The sequence below is a fragment of the Microchirus variegatus genome, assembly GCF_963457635.1.
Source record: "Microchirus variegatus genome assembly, chromosome: 1".
Lineage (NCBI taxonomy): Eukaryota > Metazoa > Chordata > Actinopteri > Pleuronectiformes > Soleidae > Microchirus > Microchirus variegatus.
In genome coordinates this window covers 3,706,542-3,719,157 of record NC_139802.1, presented here as the reverse complement: position 1 = coordinate 3,719,157, position 12,616 = coordinate 3,706,542, and positions in this window count along the sequence as shown.

Here is a 12,616-nt window from a genome sequence, read left to right as displayed (position 1 = left end):
GGAGAGCATGCATTAATGTGCATTTTTCTCTCCTCTCGACTGACACTAACATTTTCTTCATCTCTCTCTCCTTCCAATTTCTTTTTCCTGATTTCTTTCCTGGTTTTTCCAACCTCCCATGGCGTTTGTGTTTGTTTCCATTGTCTCGTCCACGGCTCCGCTTTGCTCCCTTACGCCCATGCTATTGCTCCTCTCCATCTGCTTCTCCCGCACCTTACAATTTTTTTTTCCGTTCTCCATAAAAAAAAGTTTCCTCACCCCCACTCTCCCTTGCCCAGTCTCCCCAACCTTACTTCCTCCACGCTGCCCTGCCGCCTCCCTATCGCCCCGGCTACTCTAACTCACAGCACCATGCAGACCCGAGGCCCCACACCCACGTAGGCAGAGAGTCCAAAGACAAACACAGGATCTCCGCAGCCGGCTCCTCCTGCACCTACAGAGACAGAGATTCCACCGCTGATATAAGTCCTGCCTTTAATTACGACTCTCTGGCCGACGCAGCCGTAGATTTCCCTCCTGATTATGAGCACGTCTTAAGGCAAACCGCACACGCCGGTGGCAGGAAGTGTGTGTCGGGCTCCGTTTGCAATGTTGACTCACTTTACTGCAGTGAGTCAGAGAAGAATAATGACACGCGCACTAAGTCGGTGCCGCCACTTAGTGGCACCACTGAGGCACCAGGTTGCACGACTCCATATAAGAACATAGATGTCATGATGACGTATTCAAACAGCATTAATGCGATGGATTCGCTGTGTTTAGAAAAGCACTCGCACACACACATGAGCGGCAGCAGCAGCAGCAGCAATAATAAGGCCCGGACATTCAAAGAACTTCCTCCGCTGCCCACCTACTACCTGTACCACCCTAAGAACTGCCCTCTGCACAGGGGCGCACCTCCACGCCTCTCCCCCATTGGAGCCTTGTCTCCCCCCCTGCGGCCTGGAGCTCCCCCTCCAGCCGTCGCGGGCTCCTCAGGCCTCAGCTCCCCGCTTTTCCCCCGCTCGCACACCTTGCCTGCCCTCGCTGCTCCCCTCTACTACCCAAACCTCTACCCTCCTATACCGACCAGGGCTCCCCCCCTACCCCCAAAACTCTACCAGGCTCCTCCGCAGTCACGTTTGGCGAGTAAGATTTCTTTCTCTCTTCTCTTACCCCCCCCCCCCCCACACACACCCTACACACTTTCTCTCTCTCTCTCTCTTTCTCTGACATCTATGCTTTCATGTCTTCTACTGTCTGGCTCTGGACACACGGTGGCCCTCGCCCCCCCTTTTTTGCGCCACTTTTTTCGATCGCAGAGGATTTGCAGATTTGGAAGAACGGAGGTCAACGGAGGGTAGCTGTAGCTCATCTGATAACTCCTTATCTACACTGTCCTTTCAAATCTGCAAAAGGCATCCAGAAGAATAACGGCTGTTCCTGTCAGTGGGTGTCAAGAGCCACTCTAATCACTCCCCCCTCTCTCTCTCTTTGTCCTCCTCTGTCTGCCTGTGTTTGTGTTTGTGTTGGTGTCGTCTCGTCCTTCTCCATGTTTTTCTCGTCGTTTGTGCAACGCTGTATTAAAATGGACACATGCATTTCACGCAAAAGCACAAGTTGTTGTCATTGTTGTTGTTATACTGTTTAAATTATAGCTTTTTATTAGTGCAACAAGGCAAACTAGAGGCCCGCAGCGTCCCATCCGTCATTTCTGGTAAATGTAAACACGTAAACAGCCCTTCGCACGTGTGTTAATTTAACTTTAACGACTCTTGTGGTAGGTTACTCAAGCTTTACTCCTGTGTACGATTCTGCTCTCATTAGGTTTGTGTGAGTCTACAGGATTTTTGTTAATCCCTGATGCGGAAAAGACGTTATTGTCGTAGTTCCAGATGCTGAACGCTCACCACAGTGAAGCAGTATTTACAGAATGTACTCGCACACTAATTATTGTCAGTAGCACCATCTGCTTCTAACTTCCTTTATCCAATGCTTCACCATCGCTTAATTGCTCTTACTAACACGGATATTTCATTTTTTTATTGTCTGGTGATTCATTTTTTTTTGCTTTTGTTGAGTTTGTCATTTTCGTGTACTCACGTGCTGCGAGTAATCGTGCGCTCTCTTTTGTCAGCTGTTCGTAGCGTCTCGTACGCTGGCTCCGCACAGAGGGGAGACTCGTCCTGGATGGGCGAAGATGTGAAGTTTTCAATGAGAGGTCTGGGCCTGTCCTCTCTGTGCCTGCAGGAGAAGAAAGGTGAGAGTTTGTCCTCTGCCCAGCTGTGCATCAGTGACTCTCTGTGTTTAACTATAGACCATTGTTCTTCCTCCTCCAGCTCTGGTCAGTGCAGTCAACGTGGCAGTGGAGACCATTTTGGCCCATTTCAGTTCATCTCGGACTGTGGTTCAGAAGGTCAGTCATTGCTTAATGTACAGTACGTGGTTATTATTTCACTTAGGTTAGTACTTTTAGTTCTTTAGAGCTGAATGATTTGGGGAAAAATAATACATCGAATTGTGAGTTTTTCCTGATAGATATTGCAATCGCGATTCAAGATCATGTATATACAGAGGTGGGAAAAGTACTAAAATATTGTACTCAAGTAAAAGAACCAATACTTAGATGAAATATTACTCAAGTAGAAGTAAAAGTAGTCATCTGAAAATGTACTCAAGTAGTTCATTTAAAATGTACTTTAAGTAAAAGTTACTTAGTTACTTTGCGTGGGCTGTGAGGGTAGTAGAAATATGACACAGGGTCAGAAATCCAAAACTATTTTGGAGCTCACGCGCCCGGCGCGACACAGGATATTACGTCTAGAGCTGCAACTAACGATTATTTTCGTAATCGATTAATCTGTCCATTGTTTTCTCGATTAATCGATGAATCGTTTGGTTCATAAAATGTCAGAAAATGTTAAAAAACGTTGATCAGTGTTTGTCAAAGCTGGAAAATGATGATGTTCTCGAACGTCTCGTTTTGTTCACAAACCAAAATGATTCAGTTTTAATGATTTCTTCGTTATGCGGAGCAAAGAAACCAAGAAAATATTCACATTTAAGAAGCTAAAACAATCAGAAATCTTGTTTTAATCATGAAAAAAGCTTCAAACCGATTATCAAAATAGTTGGCGATTAATCGATTAATCGTTTCAGCTCTAATTAAGTCACTTTTGGCGCGCGCCCTCTATGTTCACGCTCCAGTGCTGGTGCTAATCACATCATCATTCGTCTGGTTCTGGTGTATATTTTCCCCCTGTAGGTCTTCATTGTGCTGAATTTTTATTTTTACTCACGTACGCAACGGATAGGATTTATAAAGTAACTAAGTACAATACTTGAGTCAATACGTACTCAAGTAAAATACAAAAATCCTGATTTTAAATTGTACTTAAAAAATACAAAATACACACAAAAAAGTATTCAATACAGTAACTTGAGTAAATGTATTTCGTTACTTTCCACCTCTGTGTATACATTTTCATTCACTATTCACTGTGTTACCGCTTTTAAAACATGATGCAGCATTAGCACTAGACAATTCGGTATAAATTGTATGTGTGAAAAATCTCTCTCTTTAATTGTTATAGACCATATCAATAATCGCAAAAGCTGCGGTTTTGTTAAATAATAAATAATAGATAAAATGTCCTTTATGTGTCTCACTTTAAAACAGTTGTGTCATTCATTCATGGCCCAATTCACCAAGTTTGTGCTTTCTTAAGACCAGTTAATCATTCAGCCCTAATATTATTTCTACCAACATACGTCACGACTAAAAAAAATACACATGATCAGTCTCCTTCTGTACAAATAGAAAAGTGATAAATGCATTTGTTTGTCTGAAAAATGACTTCCCTTCCCTTTTTCTTCTTGTTCTGACTCTACACATTTGGTTCCATCTCTCCTCAGTCTCTCTCGGTTAACAAGGTACTAGATTATTCGTAAGATAACCCAGACTCATAGTTGCAATATATCTTTTTTTAAAACCGACTCCCGATCCTGTGGCGCAAATCACCTCTCACCCCTCGTCACCCTGTTTACTCAAACCCATCCCGTCCCTCTCCTGGCTTGATTCACCCCTTCTGATTTCTCCCCCTGATCGCTGAACATCATTTCCTCTTCCCTTACCCCTTTTACTCCCACCACATGCTCCTTTCACACTCCTCATTCCTCTCCTCTCTCAGGCCTTATCGGGAGACGGCTCTGTAAACCCATCTCTGGGCCGTCTGGTGCTGCAGTGCCTCTGCCCTGCCCTGCACAGCTTGCTGACCGATGGCTTGAAGCCCCACCAGAGTGACCTGATTGCAGGCAGGAGGCCAAACTCCGCCTGGGGCTTAGTGCAGGCCTCAACCAAACCAGGTAGCCAGAATACCAGAAAGTGACCCGTTTATAGGCTGGTATTCATGTGGTGTTTTATTTCCCCGTAGGATACAATAGTAAGCTCTGGATTTCTCTTATTATCCCACACATACGTTTTTGTGTTGATTTCCATGCCAAAAATACTGAACAAAGTGAACAGCAGGATGCAGATATTGATTTGCCTCTGAGAGCACGCTTCACTGCAATTTCTCTGTCTGACTCTCTTTATATGCAGTTTTTTTTCTTCTTCTTCTTCTTCTCGTCACAACACAACTTTTCCAGGTCCTAAAACACAAGCTTTGTTCAACCTACAAGTTCGAGTCGGGGAGCTGGGCCAGCTCAGGCGTAACAAACACCGGTTCAATGCATTCCTCCTTGGTCTACTGAAGTAAAGTATTTCTATTTAGTCGCCACTTGTTGTGCCATGAAAATGGACAAATTGGTTGTGCACATGTTATCTGTGTATATTCACTTTTCTTCACCTCTCTGTTTTTTCCTTTAAGTACCAAGCTTCTGGATTTCTGGCTGTCTCACCTTCAGGCTTGTGGTGGTAAGTTTCCTTCACTTGTGTGCAGTGTGCGAAATAGCCATTAATAATCGGGGGGGGGGGGTCCCATCTCCCATTTGTTGCGCAATACTGCTTCCCCACCCCCAGGTGCCACCCTGCAGTATTCCCTGTCAGATGTGGGCTTGTGTGGACCTTTTCCACAGCGCCATTTGGAAAGCAATTCATTAAAACATTAAAAATACACAATTAGAAATAAAATAATTGACATTTTGTCTGGTTATAAAGGATAAGAAAGCATGCAAAGTGTATTATGTATGTAGATCATATTATGTAAAACTGAAATGACAAAGATCTTTAGGAAAAAAAAACCATGTTTTTCAATGACACTGTAACATGTTTAAACTAGGGCTGGACGATTATGGCAAAAATATTAGTCACAATTTTTTTTGACTGATATTGAAATCATGATCAATAGACACGATATTCATTGATTTCAATACTTGAGTATTTATTGAACCACCAAAACTCAACTTTAAAGGTTGTGTTTTCAATCGCTCGCTCCTCATATTATTGATCCACACACGTCACACGCAACATGGGTGCATTCAAGGTGTTTTTCTAGCATGGGAATTTACATACACGCCGCGCGGCGCATTAATAGTTTTTCTTAGATTATAATGTTTTTATGATCGTGAGAAGCCAAAATCGAAATCATGAATAAAATTCAATTAATTGTGCAGCCATAGTTTAGACCCCCCTCAAATTTTGCTTTTTGAGGCTTTCAGGGGGTCTCGAGTGTTAATCAGGGGGGTCTAGCCCCGCCCAGACCCCCCTGTATTTTTGCACAGTGCTTGTGTGTCCATGTGACCTCTTCTAAAAACATGCAGACGTGTGACAGTTTTTTTTTTTTTTTTTGTCTTTTCTTGTCAGATGTGTTGGAAACGTTCTACCATCCCTCCTCCTTCATGCTTCTGTCTCTGACCACCTGCCAGCCTCTGTTTGAGGAGCTGCTTCTCGTGTTGCAGCCTCTCAGCCTCCTCACCTTCAACCTCGACCTGCTCTTCCAGCATCACCATTTAGAGCCAGACGGTCACGTCCCAGACATCCCCCGTCAGGACTCAGGGATCCAGCTGTCGACGAAGGAGTCTCAATCTAAAATCACAAGCAGCAAATCTATCAGAAGCCTGTCAGAAGTAGACTTTGGGAGCCCGGAACGTCAGGCAGCTAAAGAAACACGGTCACCAGTGACTGATCCTAAGAGTTCAGCGGAGGCGACCGATTTCGTCGCTGCGACTTTAAACATTTCGAACTCTCTCAGTGAAACAAGTCCACAGCTGTTGTGGGTCCAGGAGAAGGAAATTGGAGCGTTACCAATCATGGAGGATGACAGCCTTGCTCAGCAGGCAGGACAGGTAACCTCTTCATCTTTGTAACTCTTCAATATGTCCAATCATTGATGAGTGCGAGTTCGTGCGGGACTGACATTGTCTTTGAATCACAGGTGATCCAGCAGGGGTGGGGCGCTGTAATGCGCTGGGGAGGCCGACTGAGCCAGAACCTGAATGAGCTGAGCCTGTCCGCGGGTAAAAAGGAGGAGATGAGGGCAGATTTGCCGGACCTCCACACTCAGGCAGGAAGTGACTACGCTCCGGTCAGCAGCGGTGCTCAGGTTCCCTGGGGTCTGGGCCGGCTGTTTGGAGCCTCGAAAAGCCCCAGCAGCCCCACAGACCACTCACTGCCAACCAGGTTCGCCAGCTAGCTTTCGTATATGCTGACATGTCTGAATAAATAATAAATGAATAAATTACATCAGCTGCTGCAGCCACTGCTGATGTAATTGTTCAGTCTGGGTCACACTGCCCCCGATGGTCGGCCGTCAAACAATCGATAAACGTCCATTTACCTCGTCGGGGACAGTGTCTGCAACACTGTCGACCCTTGTTGGAGTCGGCTTTGCGGCCGATTCCACGTTTTCAATCTGCGTCACTGTCCGTTAAAGGTGCATTATGTAATAAATCTAAAGCAACTGGCCGTAAAATCCTCCTAATATGTCACAGAGACTCAGGAATAATGTTCATATAACAAACTGAACTCACCAACAACAACAGTACAGACAAAATATTTGCATAAAAAAAAATATTTTGCAGACTGCAAATCATGTTTATGTTTTGAAATCATGTTTTGGCATGTGGCGCCACCTACTGCCACCTACCCATCATTGCAGTCAGTAGACTCTCAGCTGCCGAGCAACCACGGGTTGCCAGTTACGTCAGAAAACGAAACCTAGAAGACCTCTGTATTTTGAATTTGAATGTAGTAACCGTTTTTGGCCACATTCTTACATATGGCACCTTTAACGACAGAGCTCAATATGATTGGCTGATTCTTCCGGTCAGTACAAAGATGAGTAATGAAGATGCAAAGGACTAATTAAGACATTTTGACAACATGGCCATCCGGAGCTAGCGACATAATTACTTTTTCTAGTAATTTCCTTCGTCGTCATGTAGGCGGCAAACTTGGGATGGGATGGGAACCGGTATCGGTCCGATACTGGTCAAAATCACCGGATCAGATTTCGGACAGATACAAATGTAGAATCCGATACAGTCCAAAAAATCCTATACTATATCACATGCTTCACTATGGCCAGACTGTAAAAATGTACCATTTTAGCTGATAATTTCTTCTTTTTGGGACAACAATATTGGTTACACAGTTGGATTCATACGTTCATAAATTAAGATGACTATCAGAATCGTCGTTCTCTGTCGTGGTCTAAGTGTCTCAAGACTTACACCCCACAAACTGCATGAATGCATGAACTGACTGTCAATGGTTTAGGTGTCTTTTTTAAGTATATTTTTTGGGCTCTTTATTTCCTTTAATTGATAGTCAAGTGGAGCTAGACAGGAAATGGGGAGGCAGAGAGGGGGAACGACATGCAGGAAAGGGCTGCCCGACGCGTGATTCGCCCCGGTTTAGGTCTCTTAGTGATTTTTCTGTCTCTCTTCAGGCGTCCCTCTCAGTGGTTGGCTCCTGGCGTCACGGCGCTGACCCGAATGGTGAGCAGCACCTCTGCTCCGATGTTAAAGAGGGCCCCGGAGCCTCAGCGAGAAAGCCAGCCAGAGTCTGAGAGAGAGACTGAGTCACTGGAGATGAAGGACAAACCCCGACCACTGAGGTATGAGGACGTGTGACAGTAAGAGCACGGCTGTGAGTCATTGCGTTGGTTGGGAAGTGATAGATCAGGCTTTGTCTGTCCTGCGATCCATTAAGACTTCTTGTCTCGATCTAATATAATTAGTGACTCACCAGTGTGACTTCATCCTGCCACTGTGACTCATGCGAAAAAAACTAGGACACACGATGTTCTGGTTTGTGGTGGTTGTTGTTGTTGTTGTTGTTGCTGTTGTCGTTTTTGGTCGGCCATTTTGGCTCAGGTCGGTCTCTGCTGTCTGTCCTCAGGTCAGTGCGAACACTGTGCGACCACAGCGGAGCAGGTTCGGAGCTCAGCTTCTGCAAAGGTGAGGAACTCCAGGTGTTGGGAGGCGTCGACCAAGACTGGATCCGTTGTCGTCAGGGAGACAAAGAGGGACTGGTACCTATCGGATACACGTCCCTGATCATGTGACTTTGGCGCCATAAACTGCTGCACTACATTAAAAAAAAAAAATATATATATATATATATATTTTAGGCAGTTATTGAAACGTTACGGTGAGGCCCCTCTACTCTGAAAGGGATATTTCACACTTGCTTGGTTGGAGTTGGAGTCGAGTGCACAACACCATCTGTTCAGCTTTGTGTTGACTGTGAGCCGTCTGCAGCTCTCTTCCTCTATGAACATAAGGGTTTTTTCCCCCCCATAACAATTCATCCAGTTTGGCAGCATGTAACTAATGGATTTTTAGCAGCACAAATGCAGCAGATGGTGTGAAATAATCGCTCGAAACTATAAAATTTTGACCACTTCATTACTGGAAGCCCCTTTTTTGATCTGAAGTGTGAAGTATCCCTTAAAAAAAGTCTCTTTACTCGAGCCGCCGATTTGAAAACGACCGCAGCAGACGCAGTTCAGCGCGTTTTCAGATCGGTTGGCTCTTTGCCGCGAGGAGGCAACAGTCAAACGGCCCCGACGTTAGCCGCGTACATACCTGTATTCATCGGCGGTGCCGAGCCCGTGGGTTCACAGGATGTTGAGTGGAGAAGAAAAGCGCCGGGGCCCAAAGCTCCCGATGCATACTGCGTTAGTAATGTCGTGAATTGTAGCCGTGTACATCTGTGTTTTTTTCGATCGACCTCTCACCTCTATCGCCTGGTTCGTGTGAGTTTGTCACGTTTTCTCCCGAAAAAAACTATACGCGACTGTAAAATATACATAAAAATATATAAATAGATATATAAATATATATATATAGGTATATAAATTCAGATTATTACCGAGGTAGACGGGAAGATGGGTGAACATACGGAGGGCGATGATTAATAATGGATGGATTCGTTCTTCATCTTAACATCTGTGACTTTTCACGCACATCCGGTGGAGAAAAACAAAAACAACAACAACAACAACGGTGTGTGTTGTTTCTTTGAGGTATGAAATGCAGCGACTTCCCCACTTTATGTGTCCCCGCTGTCTTGTTACTGAAATAATTAGACATGTACGATTATTCATAACTTTAAAAAAAAAAAGAAAAAAAGAAAAACAAATGTATGCATTGTAGTGTGCCACGAATGCTTTGAAAATAAGAATATCCACCTTTATCCCACGCGTTTAATTGAATACCATCGTACAACAGCAGCCTGTAGCTTCTCTCTCCGTCCATGGAAAAACCTCACAGGGCCAACGTGAGTCACTAAACTATGCTCAGCTCTTGTTCATCTCTATCTAGACTCAACAATATGAAGAAGCCCGTTGATTCGTGTGTAAATCACAACAGCTACAGTGAAGTCTGCAAGGTTTGGTGGCTGGTTTTCACCGTGTACCTCAGCTTTCATGTTTATCTTCCCGCCATTGTTTCATAATCATCGATATTAATGATAGTGGTAGTAGAAAGTGGTCGTGGTGGAAATGATAATGTTGACTCACCCTGAAATATGTTGCTTTTGTGTCATAATTACTCTCTAGATTCTGTATTTATGACTATGCATAATAGTTAAATGTACAAAGTCATAATTATGATTTTAATGTTACTGTGCACGTGAAGATTAAAAAGTACTCGCTTATATGGTTACAAGTTAAAAATAAGAATAATGATAATAAAAAAAAAAAAGCTGGTCCAAAATAAAGAAATAAACAAAAAAGAAATAAAAGAAAGGAAGGACCCGCCTCCAAATGACCTCATCGTAATTCAGCAGGAACATTTCAGTGATGTCAATCAGGGAAAAGTTCAGTCCTTCAAAGTTTCTCCATCTTTTTTGTGTTGATGCCATGTAGCATGAGTTCACCGTCACTACAGCGAAAGTCCAGTAGCATAAAACTCAGCCAGTGCTCATAATGTGTAACGAATGACCCCATCGCAAAATGCCATCAAATGGATATTAACCTAGGTGTTTTACAAGAAATCAAGACATAATGTAAAACCGAACTGATATAAAATCAGTTCACTCACACATGGTGTTGATTCTGACTTTTTTTTTTTTTTTTTTTTTAACGTGAGATTATATTCTAAACGCATTTTATTTTGAAAGGCTCTTAATTTATTAGATGTATTTATTGATCTCGAGGTTTTCGGAGAGGAATAACTAAATGTCCCATCTCTATCTATCTGGGTCGAGTGCGTGTGTTTATGCACATGTGAGGCAGTGACGAGTGTGAGCACAAATGAGTATCTGCACATTCTGCACTTCAACTTGTGTGTGTGTGTGTGTGTGTAGCGTGTGTGTGTGTGTGAGTGTCTTCTCCTTTTACTCTCACTGGTGTCATGTAGCCTGTAGACGACCCCCCCCCCCACCCCAGTATCCCACTATTGCATTTAGTTGAGTGCCCTCCTAGTGTCAGTCACTGTCCACCTCCTGCATGTGCTTGTTTGTAAATACCACCAAATAAAAAGGATCAGTATAAACCAACCGTGCTCCGCTGTGTGACTCATCTGTTTATCGCTGACGGTTAAAAACGACTTAAGATGAAAAGGTCGGGGTCAACTCGCTTAGAGAGTGTTCACCACATGAAGTACATATCCCCCGCCTGAGTGTTCCAGACACTTTCCCTGTAAATACCTGTCCAAACACTGCTGTCCATTCTATCAATGTGATTCCTCTCACTTTTTTTCGCTCGATCCAAATATTTCAGGGCGCCCTGGGACGAGTCGCACCAAGGGCAGAAAGAGGAGAATAAATCTCCCGAGTGAGCCGCAGCCCTCCCCCCCATCCTGTTACCATGCTCTTTTGATAGTGTCCTCCATTGTGGGTCATTATGGAGGACAACACAGGGGTGAGATGTACAATATAACACCACTAGATAGCACTGTTAGCTCAAGCTGATTAGCATCACTGCAGCACTCTCACAAACACACACACACACACATTAAGCGGAAGGCTTCGTACGTGACGCAGTTTTCGGAGTTTAGTACTAGTGGACATAAAATGCTTTTTTTTATTATTCTTATCATCATTATTATTATTATTATTATGGATATAGAGGCAACACATCTGAGCTGACATTCTATGGCAATGAGTTTTAACAGTTGTTGATGTTTTTGTTTGCAGATGCACATCTTTAGAGGCAACAGGCGAAGGTTACATGTCATGCAAACTGGTGAATAACTCTTAACGGGTACCTTTGCTATAAACGTAATCATCCACTGGCAAAAAACATAGTGCTCTTAGTTTAAAAAAAAAAAAAAGAGGAAAAATATACATACAGTATGTAAACAGTCAAAGAAATTGCACTTTCTTGGCTTGGTATTAGAAGCCACACTACTGAAAGAGAGCAAAAATGTAACACTGCAAAAACCTAATTCACTGTCACCGATTGTCGGACCAATTAAAAAGAAAAAGAAAGAAAAAAAAAAAAGGGGGGATTATGTTCATCTAAAAAAGAGACAAATTATGTAATTCTACAAAAATGACATACAATCATCATCAATTTTAAGGAGAAATGTGTGATATATTGGTCAGCTGTATATCTGGTTAAAAACATCTTAGTAAATGAAAGATATAATTATTATCCGTTATGTATAATCCCAATAATATTGTCATGTATGATAATAGATTTACACGCTACTGCTGATAGAAGGAAAACAGGTGTCTCTCTCTCTCTCTCTCTCTCTCTCTCTCCCTCTCTCTTTCGCTCTCTTTATGTACATTCACATGAAACTAAATGCTTACGGTCACTACCACAAAGTGGATTAGCCCAAGCACAAACTACTCTGCATCTGTACAGGTGGGGGGGGGGGAACGACGTCCAAACCGCAAATATTCACAACTTTTAAAAAAGAAAACAACAAAGGAAGTCCTTATATAGTTGTTACCAGAGGAGATATTGCTTTTAAAGACTGCATGAGAGCGCTTAGTAAGGTACACAAGACAACATGGCACTTCTACAGAGCATTTGGGGCAAAATCACTTTTCATTCCCTTTCCTCTCTCGTGTCTTTCTCCCCTTCTGACAGCATTCTGATTGTCAATGCTCCGGAGCAAAGAGCGTAACATTCTCAAAGGCAGCCTGAAGTAAACAGAAACACTTTTTTTTTTTTTTTTTTTTTTAAACACCCTCCCTCCCTCCCTCCCTTCCAAAGAAAGCAATACTGAAAACAGTCAA